This window comes from Balaenoptera borealis (genome assembly GCF_965194805.1).
Source record: "Balaenoptera borealis genome assembly, chromosome: X".
Taxonomy (NCBI): Eukaryota; Metazoa; Chordata; class Mammalia; order Artiodactyla; family Balaenopteridae; genus Balaenoptera; species Balaenoptera borealis.
In genome coordinates, this window is record NC_138881.1 from 33,966,524 (window position 1) to 33,981,066 (window position 14,543).

Here is a 14,543-nt window from a genome sequence, read left to right on the forward strand (position 1 = left end):
AACAGAAGCAGACTCACAGATCTTGAAATCAAACTTATGGTTACCAAAGGGGAAAGGGGAGGGGAAGGGATAAATGAGGAGAATGGGATTAACACATACACACTACTATATATAAAATAGGTAACTAATAAGGACCTACTATATAGCACAGGGAACCCTACTCAATATTCTGTAACAACCTATATGGGAAAAGAATCTGAAAAACTAAATGCTCAAGAGGGTGTGGAGAAAAGGGAACCCTCTTGCACTGTTGGTTAGAATGTAAATTGATACAGCCACTATGGAGAACAGTATGGAGGTTCCTTAAAAAACTAAAAACAGAACTACCATATGACCCAGCAATCCCACTACTGGGCATATACCCTGAGAAAACAATAATTCAAAAAGAGACATGTACCACAATATTCATTGCAGCTCTATTTACAACAGCCAGGACATGGAAGCAACCTAAGTGTCCATCAACAGATGAATGGATAAAGAAGATGTGGCACATATATACAATGGAATATTACTCAGCCATAAAAAGGAACAAAACTGAGTTATTTGTAGTGAGGTGGATGGACCTAGAGTCTGTCATACAGAGTGAAGTAAGTCAGAAAGAGAAAAACAAATACCGTACGCTAACACATATATATGGAATCTAAAAAAAAAAAAAAAGGTTCTGAAGAACCTAGGGGCAGGACAGGAATAAAGACGCAGATGTAGAGAATGGACTTGAGGACACGGGGAGGGGGAAGGGTAAACTGGGACGAAGTAAGAGAGTGGCATGGACATATATACACTACCAAATGTAAAACAGATAGCTAGTGGGAAGCAGCCGCATAGCACAGGGAGATCAACTCGGTGCTTTGTGACCACCTAGGGGGGTGGGATAGGGAGGGTGGGAGGGAGACACAAGAGGGAGGAGATATGGGGATATATGTATACGTATAGTTGATGCACTTCATTATAAAGCAGAAACTAACACACCACTGTAAAGCAATTATAATCCAATAAAGATGTTAAAAAAATAAAAAAATAAAAAGACCTACTGCTCTTTAAAATTAAAAAAAAAAGAATCTGAAAAAGAATGGATATATATATATATATATATATCTATCTCACTGATACACTTTGCTGTACACCTGAAACTAACACAACATTGTAAATCAACTATACTCCAATAAAATTTTAAAAAATTAAAAAAAAACAATTTTCTTTGATTGCAGAGGAAAAAAAATGATCTAAGGATTTTTAGCTTGGGCATCAATGTGGATGGAGTTGCCATTCGACAATATGAGGAAGACCTGAACAGAAGAAGATCTGGTTGGAAATATCAAGAGTTGGATTTTGTACAAGGTAAGTTTCAGATTCCTATTAGTCATCCAAGTGAGGATGTTAAGCAGGTTGCTGGATAAGTGTCTGGAATTCAGAGGAAATGTCTGGACCAGAGATAGAAATATGGGAGTCATTAGCAAATAATTGGAATTTTAAAACACAAGACTGGATTAGATCACAGGTGCTTGATAAATATTTGATAGGTAATAAATAAATATACACTATCTCTTCTGGTAGAACGCATTTTCTATAAGAATTGTTTATATGCAGTTGCAAATAGGGAAACAATGTCTGTATAATGTGGAAATTGTGTTGGAGTATAATTATAGCCTTCAGCATGAAAGGAAAAAGGACTTAACTTGGCTGCTGCACAGTCAGAAGCCTTCTTAGTTTTATTTTAAGAAAATGAAAAGTGAGAGTCTGCACCAAGGGCTTCCTCCCTAAGGAAGCCTTGCATGGTTCTTGCTCCAGGTAGATTGCACTTCCTCCTGTGCTTACCTTAATGGTAGCCTCATGTCTTCGAGCTCCACTTCCGTGTATGCTATCTCAGCTCTATCAAGTCAGAATTTCCTCTCTTTTGGTTTCTTGCACTTTTAATATCCCCTGAGGCAGCCTCTGGCCATACCAAGCTGTGTGTCTGAGATCTTCATTTTTTTATTTTTTTAATGCTCTGCTAATAAAGTTGCATAAGTTTTGAGTGATCTGCCCCTAACTCTATTTTTTTTTCTAGAAGCCTTGTTAATTTTAGTGTGTTATTTTGCAAAATGAGAGATTTTTCAGGGCAATGATTGTATACATGTAGAGGACATGTTACTTTTGTCCACATCTTTCCTAGCATCTTTTTCTTTAGGAACTGTACGTGCCTCGTCAGGTAAGGCTATCAATCTATCCATCACGTTCCCCTCCAAAACAGACTGACAGGAATGGGCACATGACCCAGGGTAGCCAATCAGAATACACTACCTACCTGGCCCATGGTGACTGGTTCAGGAATTGACACATGACCCAAGCAGAGCCAATCCCTGGAGCTTTGCTGGAGCTATTAGGAAGGAGAACTCTTTCGTCTCCGGAGCTGTCTTGGACATTATCTGCCTAAAGAAGATGCTATCACAAGAGAAAGGAGACACAAATTAAGCATTCAAAGTAAATTATTCAACTTCTGTGTATTTCTCCCATCATTATTTTCTTGGAAAACTCCTAGTCTTTCTTCAAGGCTCAGTTCAATTATCTTCTGGTGAAATGTTTCATGGCCACCGCACCTCCTCTATGGAGGGCTGTGAGCTCCCTTCTCATGCCCACAGCACCTTGTACACATCCCTCTTATAGCATTGCTGCGGGAGTTTGTTTATTGTCTGCTCTCCCTTCCCCCACCCTTTGGTGTATAGTGTATGGCATTCTTTTTTATAATTCTTTATTTTATTTATTTATTTTTGGCTGTGTTGGGTCTTCGTTTCTGTGCGAGGGCTTTCTCCAGTTGCAGCAAGCAGGGGCCACTCTTCATCGCGCTGCGCGGGCCTCTCACTATCGCGGCCTTTCTTGTTGCGGAGCACAGGCTCCAGACGCGCAGGCTCAGTAGTTGTGGCTCACGGGCCTAGTTGCTCCGTGGCATGTGGGATCTTCCGAGACCAGGGCTCGAACCCGTGTTCCCTGCATTGGCAGGCAGATTCTCAACCACTGCGCCACCAGGGAAGCCCGAAAAAAGCAATTCATTGAGATGAACCTTGAAAATAAGATAGCAAGGGAGAATGCAGAGTAGGGGACACTTTGGAAGAAGAGAAAAAATAAAGTTAGAAAAGAAACAGCACCTTATAAACTTAGAGAATAGAGATAGAGAAGCTGAGGGATGATATTATTCAGGAAAGTAGGTATAGATAAGGAAGAAAAGTAAAAGGAAATAGTTGGGAAAAGATGAAAAGTATAGAGGTGTTGGTGGAAGGCAGGGGTGGGAAGGTCCTGAATGTTAGACCTTTGAGCTTTCAATAAAAATTTGTTTTCCACTGAGTGTCAGGCTGTGTGCTGGGTTATTGGAACATTGAAATGAATGTCAGTCTCTGCCCATTGTGGGGGAGATCTAGGTTTATAATGGTGGTTAAAAAAAAAAAAAGCAGTGGGATGATGAGAAGGGGTGTGTGTTGGGGGAGGTTACCCACTTTTCTGAATGGGCAGCAACCTTCCATTCTTTTTTTTTTAAATGCTTTTTTTTTTTTTAAACTTTGGGTTTATTTATTTATTTATTTATTTATGTATGTATGTCTGTGTTGGGTCTTCGTTTCTGTGCGAGGGCTTTCTCTAGTTGCGGCAAGTGGGGGCCACTTTTCATCACGGTGCACGGGCCTCTCATTATCGTGGCCTCTCTCATTGCAGAGCACAGGCTCCAGACGCGCAGGCTCAGTAATTGTGGCTCACGGGCCCAGTTGCTCCGCGGCATGTGGGATCCTCCCAGACCAGGGCTCGAACCCGTGTCCCCTGCATTGGCAGGCGGACTCTCAACCACTGCGCCGCCAGGGAAGCCCGCAACCTTCCATTCTTGACCGGAGTTGTAGGAAGTATGGCAGCTGAAATGCTGTCCTTAAGTTGGGAAAATGTGCCACTCTCTCCCCATTCTTGTCTCTTTCTCTCTCACTTCTATAATCCCTCACACTTGCCAATACTAATGGGATTCTTATTCTACATGCTCTTCCTCCCAGTTTTGATATGATGGAGGCAGGACTGTGGTCTCATCACACCCCTCCGCCCAGCAGAGCAAGATTACCTCTACCAGAAAAATGCCAGGCCCCAAGGCAGAATTTCCAATCCATATTTGCCGGAAATATTACTTCTATAAGTCCTGGCACTATATGGCACCTTGACTGTCCCAACAAAGCTTGGGTAGGGCCTAAGCTGCTCTTCCCACCCCAAGTCAGAATAGGAGGGTGCCCCCTTGCACCAGGGTCCCATCATCCCCCCTGCACTCTTCGAGGACCCTGGAGGATCTGAGAGGGTAGAGGTTCATAGCCCCCTCTGCAAGGCAGGGGACTCCAAGCATATGGGAGTCATTTGTGCATTGGCTGTGGTGGGCAGTAGGGGGTCCCCAGTCATAGACACCAACTGTGAGAGGGTCTGGGCATTGCCAAATCCAGCTGGCAGGTGGAAAGTGTGTGGGATGGGCAGCCCTGGGGGCAAGATAAGGGTCCGTGGAGAGGGGAGGCCTAAAGGAAAGGATACACCTGGGATCTTGAGGCGCCAGCTGTGCTCGTTTCTGGGCTGGGTGGGTTCTGGCGCCACCACAAGGGGAACACCGAGGGCGGGAGGGCAGGGCAGGGGGAACGTGCCGGGCTGGTGGTGCGTCCCCCGGAGCCGGCCGGCACCGCCTGGGGGAGGGCCTTGGCAATGCCGTGTCCGGATGGCACAGGGAAGGTGCGTTGAGCTCAGATGGGCAGCCCAGGGGCAGCGGGTGCCGGGGTGGCGGCGGAGAGGGGAGACCCACGACGGAGGCGCTCGTCCTGCAGCGGTCGTCTCGAGGGGTGGGCTGTGCCTGGCGCGGCTCCCGCTGGGTGGGCTCTGGCGCTGCCGCCTAGGGGCGTCGGGCAGAGGGCGCTGTGCTTCAGGGCGGCTGGAGACGCCCCCCAGCGCTCCGACCAGGTACCTGCCGGGGGCGGGCGGCGCAAGGGGCGCGCGGCGCAAGAGGCGGGCGCCGAGCGCCGAGCGCGTGAGTCACTCGGCTCCTCCGGGTGCGGAGCGGGACTTCGCCTCCCGCCTGGGGTCTGCTTTCATCTCCAGCTTCAGCGACTCACCCCTGAATCCCGGCCCCCTACTGAGGCTGGACCAGCCGCCTTTCCGTCTAGGTGACGGTCGGGTAAGTTTCTCGTCTTTGGATGCTTGGGTGACTCGCGGGGAGGGGGGGGGGTCTCCCAGTCTGTGTCTCGGTCTGCCTTTGCTTCCACCCTCTGGTTCTCTCCGTTGGAGACTGAAAGTTCGATTTTTAAAACGCAACAGAGGAGATCAAATCCATGCCCAGACCCCAAACAAGCCAAACTCTGGGGCCATATTCTTAATTTCCCGGGTATCTTCAAATGTCCGGATGCGGCGTTTATGGGGCTAGGAATGTTCTATTTGTTTCTTGTGTCTCCCTCCTCCCCCACTTTCTTCCTGGGTGATTCTCAGAGGTGGCGTTTGGGGGGCGGAGGTGGCAAGAAAGCTGGAAGGCTGAGCTGGAATCCCTTGCCAGGGCGGTTTTCTCATTCTCGGCGAGGTGGCAGATGTTTGACTGTAGCCTGAGTTGGGATCTTGGAACAAGCCTCCCCAGCCCAGGACGTGCCAGAGCTGTAAGGTAACCGCAGTTGCTGCATATCAATCTCGGCACCATTGACCGAGTCACAGTGTTCCGGAGGCACAATTAATGTGAATGCCACGATCATGTTGAAACAATTCACTGAAGGACTCTCTTGAATATTTTATTTTGAATGTATTGTATTCCAGGAAAATTTTAGGAGGTTACCGCCGGTCTTATTTTCTGAGATGCTTCAAAACCTATTATTTCCTTTGCAAGAAAATCAATGAGCACTCTTTCTTTATAAGAATTTAAGAATGCAAAGCTACATGTTAGTTTTCCTTTTCCTCTACCAGTGCGTGTGGCTGGGGGTGGCGGGGGCGTGGGAGGGGGAATGCTTCCATTAATTGCCTTCAGAAAAATCACCGCGGGGAGGGTGCTTTCCCCTTTCTCTACCATTAAGCGCAAGTGTTTCTGTGACTATTAAATAGGTACCAATTGTTGCTGTCCTTTTTTTGCTTAAAAGTAGCAGAGGAAAAACCTAGAACGCGTGCATTTGTGGCTCATGTTGACGGCTGATTGCTTTATCATGTTTGGTTGGATGTAGTGTTAACAGGTGGTCTTAATTCACGGCACAATTCTTCTGTTCTAGATGAGCAACCCTGCTGATATGGGAGGAAAGTAATATGCCCCCTCGCCCCCCACCAGACCAAGTCTTTCTCTAGCTTTGGGGGAGAGAGAAAGATGGTGGGAGCAGCTTTTCTGGCAGTTGATTGGGTGGCCCCTCATAAATTGTTCTTTCCTGAATCATCATTTGGTTTATAATCTGTGATTATAGAAATGAACCTTCACCCCCCCTCCCCCCTTGGAAGAAAATCAATAAAACCTGAGACGTTTAGTCAGCTCACAGGGGTAACTTTTTAGAGTTAAGTGGAAGCTGCGATGATCCTTTTTTTTTCCAAAGCTCTTCCCAGGGAGCCCCGCAAACTGAGTTAGGTTTCCCACCTTTCAGATAATGTGACTCTTCTCTGTATCTTGTGACTCTTGGTTTGCACACCAGTTTTGCTCAAGATAATAACATTTCTTGGAAGGCAGGGTAATATCTTATCTGTGTATCCTTGGAGCCTATTAAATTGGTGGGGGGGGGGTCTGAATGAATGAATGAATACATGAATCTGGCAGTTTAGATAGGGTTTACCATTCCTTGAACACCACCTGGGCATGCTTTTTCTTCACTCCTAGAAGATAATCCTTCGAATTCAATGATTCTCAGAGCGTGGATCTTCATACTGCACTGTATTGTAAATAAATAAGAGTTTGACATATATGGAAAACATCTATGTATTAATTGTGACTTTTTTTTTGCTGCAAGTAACAGAAAAGTCAACTAAAAGTGGCTTTAACAAATTAGAGAAGGCTGACAGCAGGTGATCACTGGAGTTGGCTCAGTGGTCCAACAGTGTCAGGGTTCTGGGTCAATGCCTTACCCTCATGGTTTCAAGATGGCTCTAACAGCTCCAGACATTTACATCCTTATCCCATGTTCAAAGGCAGAAAACGGGGTAGAAAGGGGTAGAGTAATTTCCCTCATGCAACTTTCTCTTATCAGAGAAGAAATAGATTGCCCCAAAATTCCCCAACAGAATCTCCCTTGTATTTCATTGGCCAAAGCTGGGCCACATAACAGTCCTTAGTGGCAAGGGAGGCCAGGAAAGTGAGTATCCGGCTTTTTAGCTTGTATAGTGGGAAGGAGGCTGGGGAGAGGGGCTTTATAGATGGCTTTTGAGAGTTAGCCGGCAACTCTGCTGGACTCTCATGAAAGAAAATCGTTCTGTTTTAATCAGTGACTATATTAATGACTGGTCCAACTAAAGCATTAAATATTAATCAATGTAGCAAAAGCACATTCAGAACAGGATTATTTTCCCCCTAGGGTATGGTATTTTAAGGGTGCTAAATGACTTTTGTAGAGTGTGTTAACTTTTAGAGACTGCAGGTAGAAAAATATATTTCTATATATAGAAATATATATATATATATATACAGCTTGTATGGTTTGCATTGTATTAAGTGTGGGTCAGATCCTCCAGCTCCTGAAACAGAGTAAACATTCAGTAAATAGTTGTGCTGTGAGTAGACTATTGAGTTTGGGAGCTTCACAACTTCGCAGGGACAAGCGGAAAGGGGTTTACCAATAAAAAAACCTAATTAGTGGTTTCGCACCAATGCCCTGAAATTCTGGTTTACACAAACTCAGAGTCTTTAATTTGGATCCTAGGAGTCTGGAGAGCAACTTAACAGGAGGGGCAAGAAGAACATAAGAAGTAGTAGATACTGACAGTTTAGGGCGACCGATTTTCTTTGGGAGCCTGCTCTGTTCCTTACTGTGGAAGATGGTTAAGATGATTCTTAGCACACACACAAAAGTTTAAGTTGATGCAGGAAAAGAAGAGAGCGTATATCACTGCCAGCTTGGATTCTTGACTCTTTCCCCGTAAGAGTCCTGATATATTTACAGAAGGACCAGGTTTGAGGACATACTGATGGGAGCTCAGCTAAGCAAGTAGCAAGAGATTGAAATTTAACAATTGCAGAATCCTATACCTTAGATTTCTCATCAGTCAAAGGAATGAAGTAGACTATCGGTGGTTCTCAAACTGTTGCACTTTAAAAATCACCCAGGGAGCTTTTTAAAATCCAGATTTATGGGCTGATCCCTAGACTTTTCTTTTTTTAATTGAGTTTTAAATTTATTTATTTTTGGCTGCGTTAGGTCTTCGTTGCTGCGTGTGGGCTTTCTCTTGCGAGAGTAAAACAACAGACTGTCTGTAAATGTGAGACTAAATGGTTTAGGAACATCCAAAACTTATGCTAGTGACCTGGGTATAATTTCAAGAATGTGATTGTATTTTATAAAGTAGAAACCTATCCCCAAAATAGCTATATATTTTTTTGGTGTGCTGGTCACTCTACCTATAATATCTCATTTAACCATTGTAACCTCTAATATATCAGATATGTGTGTGTGTCAGTTATCTACTGCCATAATAATGCTGCATAACAAGCAACCACAGAATTTCAGTAGTGTATGACAATAAGTATGTATTATAAGCTCATGTGTCTAGGTCAGCTGGGGGTTAGCTAGACTGTTTTGCTGATCTTGGCTGGGATTGTTCACATGTCTTGGGGTTACCTGGAGATTGGCTGATCTGGGCTAACTCTTTTTTTTCAGTTATATATATATATATATATATATATATATGTACTTTTTTCTACATTCTCTTTCATTATAGGTTATTATAAGATATTGAATATAGTTCCCTGTGCTATACAGTAGGTCCTTGTTGGTTATCTATTTTATGTATAGTAGTGTATATATTTTAATTCCAAACTCCTAAGTTATCCTTCCCTACCCCTTCCCCTTTGGTAACCATAAATTTGTGTTCTGTGAGTCTATTTCTGTTTTGTAAATATGTTCATTTGTATCATTTTTTAAATTAGATTCCACATATAAGTGATATCATATATGTCTTTCTCCGTCTGGCTTACTTCACTTAGTATGATATCTCTAGGTCCATCCATGTTGCTGCAGATGGCATTAGTTCATTCTTTTTTATGACTGAGTAATATTCCTAGACTAACCTTGAGTGGAGCAACTGGTATGCCTGTACTCAGTTTCACATGTTTCTCATCCTCCAGCAGGCGACCCTGAGTCGTGTCCTCAGGGCAGCAGCAGAAGTGCAAGGAAGAGCAAATGGAAATACACAGGGCTCTTGAGGCCTAGACTCATAACTGGCATATCATCACTTCCACCTTATCCTGTTAGCCAAAGCAAGCCCCATGGTTAGGCCCAGAGTCAGAGTGGGAGGGCCCTACAAAGTTATATGACAAAAGAGATGGATGTAGAGGGGGTAAAGAACAGGGGCTATTTTTTGCAGTCTATCACAGAGGAAAAAAAGTTCAGAGACATTAAATAACTTGTTCAGATCACATTACTTACAAGAGGTGAAGCCAAGACTCAAAAGCAACTTTGATGCCAAAGTTTAACACTGTTTCCTTTATTTATTTAATAAATGTATTTTTTTTTACGTTTGGCTGCATTGCATCTTCGTTGCTGCGCACAGGCTTTCTCTAGTCTTGGCGAGCGGGGGCTACTCCTCTTTGCGGTGCGCGGGCTTCTCATTGCGGAGCACGGGCTCGAGGCGCGCAGGCTTCAGAAGTTGTGGCTCGCGGGCTCCAGAGCGCAGGCTCAGTAGTTGTGGCGCACGGGCTTAGTTGCTCCGGGCATGTGGGATCTTCCCGGACCAGGGCTCGTACCTGTGTCCCCTGCACTGGCAGGCAGATTCTTGACCACTACGCCACCAGGGAAGTCCCTAACACTGTTTCCTTTATAACACATTTCTCTCTTACTTTTTATTGTACCCTATTTACAGAAAAACTGCTTCAAGAGAAGGTATATGTTCAGCCTAGAAGATAAAAAAATTATCTTTGTACTTTGTCACAAGTGAGATTTTATGCACACGTGTATATATATTATATTTTTCTATTTGCTCAGTTTATAGCATTTTATTTTTTAATTTTTATAAATGTTCTCTATTATCTCTATATGAAGCAACTAAAATATTTCCACTTTAAACGAAAAAATGGATTCAACTTGTAATCCAGTAGATCTTAAAGATAAAAGCATGTTTCATGCTGCCCCATTTGCTCTGGGGCTGTTATCAGAAGAATGGGTCTTGTTAAACCATTTCCTTTTCTTATGACTTTTTCAAAGTTATACCAGGTGTGTAGGGCCTCTATTCAGAATGAATTTGCTGATGCCATAAGTGTTTTGAGTTTACCCTCAGGGTTTTCACACATTTTCCTGGTGAATTTTGCCAACAATTGGTAAAACCTCCCAGCACTGTTACCTGTGATATTTTCAGCTTGATCATCTGACCCACCAGGTTAGATAAGCTCAGTTGTGGAGATGGATGCAATAGACTGTCTGAGCCTAATGCCATTAAATAGTTGGATTGTATAACTAATTCTGTTTCTCCTGATTTCATGCTCGGCAATCAACCTTATGATTCTCCGTGTCCATTGCCTTCAGGGAGCGAATAGCCTGGTCAGGCTGTCTGGTCTGCGTGAAAGTTATATTTCTCATTGTAAATTACTAAGTTGCCACTCTGCCTTTAAACACTTATGAGCGTTATAGAGGTGAGTCAGCAACCAGCACCTTCAAGCCTGATAAATGCGGAGACACTGATAAGATCAGTTATCCGAGCTTGTACTGCTCAGTGCCAGGCCTGATGATGATGACTTGCCAAAGTGAATTAATACCAGCTAGCATTTATTAATCACTGTCTGCATACCAGCAACTGTGCAGTTTTATTTACATGATCTCATTTGGTCCTCATAACAACTTCGTGAGGTAGTACTTTTATTTCCACTTTACAAATGGGAAGACTGAAGTATAGATTAAAAACTTGCCCCACATAAAAGGGGTACTTTGGCAGAGACCTCTAATCGCCTCTCAGTATCATTTCTCGCCTTCTCCCTTAGTGACAGAATGCAGTTTTATTCCTGGTGGCAGTGCATCCAATGAGCAGTCTCTGTGACCCAGCATCTCTTGCACCAAGGTGTGATCCTATGACTGAGTTGTGCCAGTGAGATAGAATTGTTATGTTGTGTGGGGACTTCTAGGAAGCCTGCCTAAAGAGAGTTGGCTTGGCTGGGAGGAGGGCCCTTTTCATACTTCCTGTTTCTTCCAGCTGCTAGCCTGGAATGCAGGCATGATGGCTAGAGCCAGCTTGGACCCTGGAGTGATGTCTTGGATGTATGTCAGCACTGAAGTTGTCCGAATAGAAAAGTAGAAGGAATCTGGGCTCGTGATGGCACCATGCAGCTACTGTGCCAGCTCCATGCCAGAGATCTTTGCGTGCTTCCTGAAAATATTAGTGTTCTCTTAGCAGAGAAGAAAGGTAGTGATGGCTATTGGGTAGGCAGTGGACAGCGTTTACGTACTATGTGCCAAATGCCTAGTATTTGAACTGTGATAAACACACGTGTTTGCGTTGCATCTCTGCCACTTACTAGCTGTGTGTATTGGGCACATCTTATGCCTCACTGTGCATCCTTTCAGCCTACCTTTTAGTCAAGCCATTGATCCAGTAACCAGTTTCATGTGGGTGTAACCAGACAGGACCTTGCCTGAGCCTCACAGTGAATATTTCACTTTCCACGCCAAGCCTTCTTTGATGTTTCAACACGGAGGCCTGTTGGATCTGCCTGGCGCCCACGTGGGTATTACGGAATGTGAGGGTGTCACAGGCCCATGAGTCATTCCTTGACTAATGTGGGTTGGGAGCCAGGGATAAACGCTCCTTTCTCCCATCCTTGGCTAGATAATTTAGAGCTGCATTTTAGTATTGTTGGCTTCTAAGAGGTTCTCAGAGGGTCTAAGCAAGATGAAGGCCCCAGCTGCCTACAGTTTGTGGCCAACTCAAAAACATGCCCCTGTATTGATTTTATCTCTTTCTGGTTCCATTTTCCCAAATTCCCTAATTCTATTTTCTGAAATCAATTCCCAAAATAAATTACTTGCCTGCAAACCCTTGTCTCAGGCTCTGCATTTCAGGGAGAACTCAGGTTAAGACATTGTATAACCTTGCATTAAGCTGTACTGATAAAACTTTGGCACTTGCTGACACTTTTATGCCCCTTACATGATGAAGCAGTGTACTGTCTTTAGTGTGCAAAGACAGCAGTACATTATGAAATCTGATAGTATCATGTATTGGTGTGTACACGGATTAATAGGAATTGACGTACCTTGTTGATGGGAGTGCACATTTGGTAAAATCATTTTGGAAAATAAAACTTGGCACTGTCTTGCGAAGTTGAACACGCATATACTCTTTGACCCAGCAATTTTATTTCTAGGTATAACCCCTAGAGAAATTCTTCTGCATGTGAACCAGGAAATCTCCTGAGGCATGTCCTTAGCAACATGGCTTATAATACAAAAATACTGGAATACCTTAATTGTTCATTGATGGGAAAATAGATAAATTAAATTTTTTGATATTTGTTATTTCACAATAGAATAAAAATGAATTAACCACTGTTATATGCAAGAACATAGCTGACTATTAGAAACAAAATACTGAATGAAAAACTAAGTTACCAAAAACTTCATGCAGTTGGGCATAATTTTTATAAAGCTCAGAAACACACAATACTAAACAATACCTTGGGAGGAATCATACATATATGATAAACTATAAAGCAAAGTAAATCCCAAATTCAGGTTAGTGCTTTCCTCTGATGGGGAGACAGGGATGGGATAGGTAGGAACATACAGTAGATGCACTGGCATTCATAATGTTCTAGGTGTTGCATTGGGTGATGGGTTCATTAAGGTCATTTATCATTGTTCCTTATACTTTATTTATAAGTGATATAGATTACGTTGTATATATCAGATAATAATTTTTTAAAAATAAAACTACCACCTACAAAGATGCTGTGCTAACAGAGCATGGCCTTGGTGAAAGCCTACTCTAGCCCTCACTCTGAGCTGATGGCTCTCAAAGTCAGTGTTCTTCATCATGTGATGTGTTTCTTCCCTTTGTGTTTCCAAGTGTATTATAATCAGTTAGAATGGCAGGGCACAAGATTCAGTTTCCTTATGGCCCTTAAGGGTTACGTCCTTTAGTATCTTTAGAAGAGAAGAGTTTGTTGTGTCCTCTGCTCCGTCATCCACTTGCCTGTGGTTTCTATATGTCCTGAGGCTCCTCACTGCTCTCTGCTGTACACCATCCAACTGTCGTTTTACTGCTGGTCTCAGCACTGCACTCATGGGCTGCAGTCCCACTTGTTTCTATGGAGAGAGAGAGAGAGAGGGAGGGAGTGTGTGTGTGTGTGTGTGTGTGTGTGTGTGTGTGTGTGTGTGTGTGTGTATTGGGAGGCAGTATCATGGTAGGGAGTGGTGAGGCTATTAACGTGACATTTCTCTCTAGTTTCAAACCTGCTTTCTTTGACAGCACTACTTAAAAAGCTGTAAGGTTGTACCAGATTTTCAACTCTAGGCCAGGGTTTATAACCTTTACAGCATTTTTGTGCCATGGACCCTTTGATGAAGGCAATGGACTCTTTACTAGAATAGTGGTTTAAATACATAAAATCAAGCAGATTGGATTACAAAGGAAACAAATTATATTGAAATACAATTATCAGAATATTAAAAAAAATTTGTGAGGTACTTCTTTATTAACTTAATTTTAAAGTGGTAATGAATATAAAGGATATTTCACTATATATGCAATAACTCTAATGCGACATGCAAAAATATCTGTGATTTCTATTGGTGACAAAGTCACAGATGCTCATACTATTGTGGTCTGTTGCCTATATCCATATTTGAAGGAAATACTAAATTTCAGGTAGAGATTAGTGAATATTAAGGATGTAATTTTTTTCCATCCAAATTCATGGACCCTCTAAAGTCTATCCATACACCCTTGGGGGACCGTGGATCCCAGGTTGAGAAACTTGCTGTAAGCGAAACAAAGGAAATTACAACAGCTGAAGGAAATGATTTAAAGTGAATACCCAATATTATCTAAATCGTAGTCCACAAGGGAAGCACTTAACTCCAACCCTTCTTGGGGGGCGGGACAGGCACAGTGCATCCCAATTGCCTTTCGGATCTCACAGACCTTCTCTTTGAGAGGAACTTCCTCTTCATTGTCCCTGCAGACAGGCCTCCATACTTCCCTTAGAAAGTCCTGCCCCTTCTCAGAGGAGTTGGCCTTACCTTTGGATTCATCCGTCTCCCTTCTCCACTCTATTTTCCCCACTCAGGGTTGTCCACCTTCAAATAACTCTCTAGTGACGGCCCGACAACAATGTACGGTGGGCTTTGACTCCCTGAGTCTCTTCTCCTTCAGGGCCTCTCCACCGTGGTGAGCTGTAGTGGGCAGAGCACGTGTGG

At 43.4% G+C, this 14,543-nt stretch overlaps 1 protein-coding gene and 1 long non-coding RNA gene across 18 annotated transcripts in view; one reads left to right on the top strand and one right to left on the bottom strand.

Moving 5' to 3' along the window:
• Positions 1–575: 575 nt before the first annotated feature.
• LOC309621210 lies at positions 576–4,570 on the bottom strand. Its single transcript, XR_014239824.1, has 2 exons — positions 3,836–4,570; positions 576–3,487 (listed from the first exon to the last, which is right to left on the bottom strand). It is a non-coding gene; the product is annotated as an uncharacterized lncRNA (long non-coding RNA).
• Positions 4,571–4,973: 403 nt separating this feature from the next.
• The window catches only part of SYTL5 (synaptotagmin like 5), a 288,224-nt gene continuing 278,654 nt past the window's right edge, over positions 4,974–14,543 (top strand). For 9 of the 17 annotated variants that reach the window (XM_082378134.1, XM_082378135.1, XM_082378148.1 and 6 more), the window contains exon 1: positions 4,977–5,152. The gene's annotated coding sequence lies outside the window, so the exon portion shown is untranslated. Of the gene's footprint in view, positions 5,153–5,234; positions 5,627–14,543 lie in introns of those variants that run through there. The other 8 variants (XM_082378141.1, XM_082378132.1, XM_082378143.1 and 5 more) reach the window with 4 other exon arrangements.